Here is a 6106-nt window from a genome sequence, read left to right on the forward strand (position 1 = left end):
TCACAAATCAAATTGATATCGCGTCGAAGCCCCGAGACTGATACGATCTTTCTCTCGAATGAAATTCCTCGCTAGTTCTATTAAATCTAATATTACTAAATCCGATTACGAGGTTTTTTTCGGGTCAGTTAAAATCAGATCATAAGTAGATTATATTTGACGATATTGATCAGACTTTGATCGAAGTAGATAGCGAAACTGACTGCGCTGATGGAAGTTACAACTTGTTCTTCCGATCTCTATCTTGATTTCCGATAACTCGTGCGTATCTGTTTTGTATCTTTATTTTGAGCTCGGATAGTCAATATATAATATGGGAATATTTCATGTTTTCGAGTATAAGCTGAAGTATTAGAATTGACAGTTTTATGGGCATTTCCTGTCAAAATCAAAATGACAACGTCTTCAATGCTTTTTGCGGCTACGTTAACATAAAACGCACATTACCACTATATATATGGGATATGAAATGCTTCAAAGACAATATATGGCTGACAATTTTCTGAAATATGTTTTTCCTAGCGTGTCTCGATGGTATATATCATAGTATATTCGTTGTTTTTCAGTATGCAGATATATGTGTCATCAGGAATGTCAAGGACTGGTAAGTATAGATTTTTGATGTAATCTGCTTTATCGGTTAATTGTCATTCATCCGCGCTGCTGTATTTCGATCGTTGAAATATACTGATGTTTTTATAGTGATGGGGTATGTATGAGTCTCGGTATTCGTACGGTTAGCTATTAAACTGGGAAAACTGTAGTCAGAGCTTAGGTTACTATCCCGAGATTCTAGTTTCAAGACAGTCACGACTTCAGAGGTTCAGTATAAAGTATTAGTGGAAATAGTTTGATAATGTCAGGCGATATAACACTGTGTCAACCACCAGAGTCTGATGAGAGATGTGGTATTCCCAGGTTATGTTTCCAGACTATTGCTGTTATATGACAAGTTACAGATTTATGCGTATAATCTGTCTTAGTGCTTTGATCACTCGGTCAATGTTTGTAATCTCTTGATATCTCCGAAGCTTTCTTGTTTATAGAGAACTTCACATTTTGTAATTGGACAACTTTTTAGTGCATTATGATAATTCATCTGCCGTATCTAATGTTTGTACATTCGTTGTTGATAATATATGGGATCAGGATGAGCTAGGAATCACATTTTTGGCATTATCGAGGTATTTAGATCAATTTTGTCTTAGAATCGCTTCAACAACTTAAGCGAATGTCCAGAAGATGGCGAGTCAGATTCAGAGTAATTACATGATACGTGTCCGGGTTGATTCAATCGGGTTATTACTTCAAATTCCACATATGCAGACCTGAGTATAACTACTATTTGATAGTAGTTTTTACTCTTTAAGACATCCCAAGTACTCAAAATATCAAATTACTCTAATATTTAATACGCTTCTATTTTTTATGTCAAATTACTCTGAATATCGGGTACTCCGATCTGCGCGACTATCTTTGAAAGTCAGACGGCTTCCTTACATAATTCAATGCTACGCCTACGTAATATTGAACCAAAACTAATATTGGCACATACCATATTTATTATACAGTTTTGTTTTATGGCAATTATTTTATGATGTGTGTGGGCTATATCTTCAGTACTCCAGCTGGTCAGTAGTTACACCTCAGTGAGATTTACTTAACATGTTGCCCTGAGGATAACCACCTCACCGCTGGTTAACTATATAATCATGTTCTCGAAACTCTCATTTCTCATTCTGCGATCAAAGTTCATCAGTGTAAAACTGAGAAAATTGAGAAATGCTTAAATTCGTAAGGAAACCACCAAAATACGTAAGTTCTCAGATTCTACTTTTCAGATATTTTTTTGTGTCACACTAGTCCATCGATCCGACTCTTCCTACTCTCACATTAGATACAATAGAAGCATATGTCCAATGGGTACAATAATAACAGTGTGTAAAGTCATACCAGTGTCAAATAGAAGGGGCGACTTCCATGTGATTCATCTCAATTGACATTTTGTTGACTTCATGGAGTCTTTGACGTCGCTGTGTGTCATTTCTGAAGATGAACTTGACCCGATCACAGAGAGAACGCACTGGGGGCGGAAATTGAAAATCGCAATGATATCTTCGCATTCACGGCTAGAAATGAAGATATTCAGTTACAATGCCACTTCAGGGTCGTAGAAATCAGAGCCGTTCTTTTATTGCTAAATGAAAGAAATCCAAACACTGGTCGCAAGAACTTTCCGTAGCTTATCTCTAGACACTAGTGACACGCGGTGTTAAGAATATACACTAAAGCTACATCTGTGAATGTTTTTGCAAGTTCTTTTGTCTGCAAGAGAAAAAACCCATAAGTGTCTGACATGAGTGGATGGTTGGGTATAGGGATGTGTGAATATTGTGAAGTATGATGTTGAAAGGCAGACAAATCAAAAATCATTTATGGCCCTGGTGTAGAAGCGTCAAAATAATGATGACACATCTACTGAGAAATTAATTCAGTAATCTATTAAAGTGTGAAATTGACTTCATTAAAATTTTTTCAGTACGTTACTTCTTACATTAAATGCTTCGTTCTTGTTGCATCAGTGTACACCTTCCCCTGACTGTTACTATCTCCGGAACGCTGTATACTGATCATCGTTAACATAGCCATATAAAGCTATCTGTTCTAAAATTAGCTCATCTTCCTATCGTCGGATTTTAAGTTTTTCAATCGAAAGAAAACTTAGATTTGATTCGTCTGTATTCTGTCTTGTTCAGGTGTCCAGTTTATTAGATACTGAGAATATTTAGTAAAATGCAGATGATTTTCAGTAAAGTATTTCCATCTCATTTCTTCTGAATGTTTACAGATGGCTGGTTCAGCTTGCAATCTGGTGTTTGCTCTGCAAACCACCAACTACCAGTCACGTTTTATGAGGGAGGGGGGCTCCCTTTCTGTTTAAGCACTGCTGATAGCATACTTCATAAAATACTAACCTGATTATTGATATTCAATTATAAAGCGAATGTTATCAGATCTGTGGTTCATTTGGTAGGTTTTGTGTTTTCAAAATCTCGATGTTGTTTTCATTTCTATTATCAAACCCCTGAAATTCATTTATTCTGGAAGTGCGATCCATTTTATAAGGTATTTTTCTGGTATCAGCTGGGCGAAATCTTGTTTTGCGAGGTAGTAATGCAGAACTGAGTTGCCGTGTGAGTTTTACCCGTAACAACAGATGATATCCGTATTACTGAAACTGGTTAATTATCAGAAAATCTACTCTGCTCTTATTGCAGATATTTCAGCTCTTCCAGGATCTATTCTCTCTGTACACAATTACTCAGCTTACTGTTCATAGAAGTACTTTTGATAAATATAGAGAAGAGTCATTCATTATCTTATCAATTCATTAAAGATAAAAACATCATCAGATGACACGTATATTTGTAGTTGATTATTACGATTAAACTTGATCTAAAGAATGCTTGTTTCTGCTAAAGGCTAAAGGCTTTAGTGCCCCTGTTGTCAGGGTGATTTCTGATGTAATGTCTTAAAGGCTTATAAAACTACATCGAGACCAATCACCAATCACTTTGTGGACATTTGAAGACCTTGATGTGTCTATTTACGTATGCAAAGTGAATGATCAAGTCATTTAAGTTAAACTGTACGGAACTTGTGAGCCATTTACCGATAGTAATCAGGGAACGTATTTGTCATTAGCGCGATGTTTCAGAGATATGACCACTCCTATACCTTATATTACTCAGTCGGCAGTTCTTCTTATCAAATGTACATAATAATTAATTTTTCACCAGTTCCGATTGTTTCTCAGCAGCAAGAAGTTTGATAGACTCTCGATATACCAGTCAGTAAAGAGCCGACTAGGTTTCTGATATTTTTAGCCACTAATTGTATCAATCTAAAGTTGTTTCCGCTCACCACCTACATGTTTGATCAGTAAGTGGGATGGTGATGGAATGAGTATAAAGATTCGTATTGGTCTTGTACTTGCATTCCGATCATCCGCAGTCTGGCTCAATAGCAATTTTTGACCGGACTGATGATAAATTATCACCATCAGCGATACTGTTTTTAATACATTAAACATTAAAAGATGTTTTACACTCTTTGTCATGGATGAACTTGTCTTTTCGGGTTGTATAAATATAGATGTTACACCTGTGCTAATTCTTACCAGGCAATCCATTAGGAATCTTGTTGATTATTACGTCTACTTGTGAGAGGCCGGTGTGAGAAATGTAAATATAAAACCCTCTGGAGAGAGTAAGTCAAATGTCTTAATAGCAGAAACCCCTGCTGTAAGGATCTCGGGGAGATTCATGGTTTTTATTAGAAACCAGGAGCACAAAATCTGGATCTTGTTTAGCTTAGAAAAATAATGTTCCACTCATGTTACATCATGATTTTCATTGTAATAAAATGATATCTTTAAAATATTCTACATGTCTTGGTTTCTCGCTGTTCTGAGAGGATATGAATTTTTTTTTTGCTATGAAAACACACCTTGCGCCAAGTTGTATTACATACCAACACAGTATTCTAGGTATTCGTGTAGTTTCTGAAAGCAATTAGAACGGCTTTAGATGCAGTTTTGTTGGCGCCGATGTTCGGGGTAAGTTTGAATATTTAAACAGTCGATGTTCGTGAAATAGGATTGCTTTTGTTTTCTGGTATTTTTTACGCTCAAACTGTTGACATTTTCGATGCGAAATGATTTGCTTACATCGCGCACAGAACGTGAGAACGTCAGCAAAGCCTCATTATCAGCAATTATGACAAAATTACAAGAGGCTAATATGAAAATTGCTGTAATTCTCTTCGTTGAGTCGCTTTATCTGATAGACAAAAGTTGACCACTAAATACTTGATGAATGATTGTGATGTTGATGTATTCCCCTTCTCGACTGGCGCTCCTGTGTTATCCTGTGACTGCTGCGATCAATTGTTAATGGAAATTTTACTATTGTGGTCACGTTACTGCGGAAGAATCGCTGATTGTATATCTAATGTACTGACGGAACAGTTCATTTACAACATATATTGACTTCAATCACTCTGAGTTACGTATTTGGAATATCTGCTTTTTGCTATGGCCTGTAAGATACTTTATTGCATGGTACTTTGACAGAGATAGGTTTTTAATGTCCCGACTGTGACATGCCTCTTGTAACATCGTTATTACTCTAGTTCGGCAAAAATGGCCTCGTTTCATGTGTTTATGTTACCTATACAAATTTGTCGCTCATAAAAAAGCTTTTGTGGCTTTTTTCTGGTGTTGGGTATGTTTGATTAAAAATCTCGCAACCTTTAGAGCATGAAACAAGTTCGATTATACGATTGTTTTTCACGACGACCACTATCGATTACGGAGCAAACATTCGTTTCGTGAAACATTGAATATAAATGTCACGTTCAAACATTTATTATGAGAATATCTGCTGTTCTCGTCCAGGTGTGAGTTGTTTTGGTCGGTTGCTTTGGTAGCCTCATGATCCAATTCATCGCGAACTCAATGGCGGTCGCGATCTATATCAGAAATAATTTTCATTTTGTAGAGGTGCTCGGGATTGAGTGTTACACTAGATTGCCATACTCAATTATATTTGCCTATAGTTTTTAGTTACCCTCGAGCATAAGCTTTCGGCTTCATTGATCGCATTAGGATCGTGAACTTTTTGCACAATGGGTTTTAGGCCAATGGGACAAAAATACCCTTTGCAAAAAGATATAGCCGGATTTAGCATTGATTGTCCGCGTTCAAGAAGATGCTTCAAGAAATTTAAGATTTTACCTACCACGAATATCATTTCTAGCGAATGAATCTGAAATTTCAATTTCCGTCATGTCAATGATAATTCGAAGAAGGTTTATTAGTCTCAGGCAAGATTTCTATATTAAGTATAAGACGTTGATCCCTTTGCTCACAATATTTACCCAAACTTACTGACCATAGTGAATTATAGAGGTTTACAAATAGATAATATTTGCTTTAGACCCTTGTTCTCCCTGAATTGTTTGTCCCTATACCTGTTCTACTGCTGTCAGTTCGGTCTCTTAAATCATCATATTATCAATAAGTAATCATATTTTCACTCTTTCA

The sequence above is a fragment of the Tubulanus polymorphus genome, chromosome 1 (genome assembly GCF_964204645.1).
Source record: "Tubulanus polymorphus chromosome 1, tnTubPoly1.2, whole genome shotgun sequence".
NCBI classification, from domain to species: domain Eukaryota; kingdom Metazoa; phylum Nemertea; class Palaeonemertea; order Tubulaniformes; family Tubulanidae; genus Tubulanus; species Tubulanus polymorphus.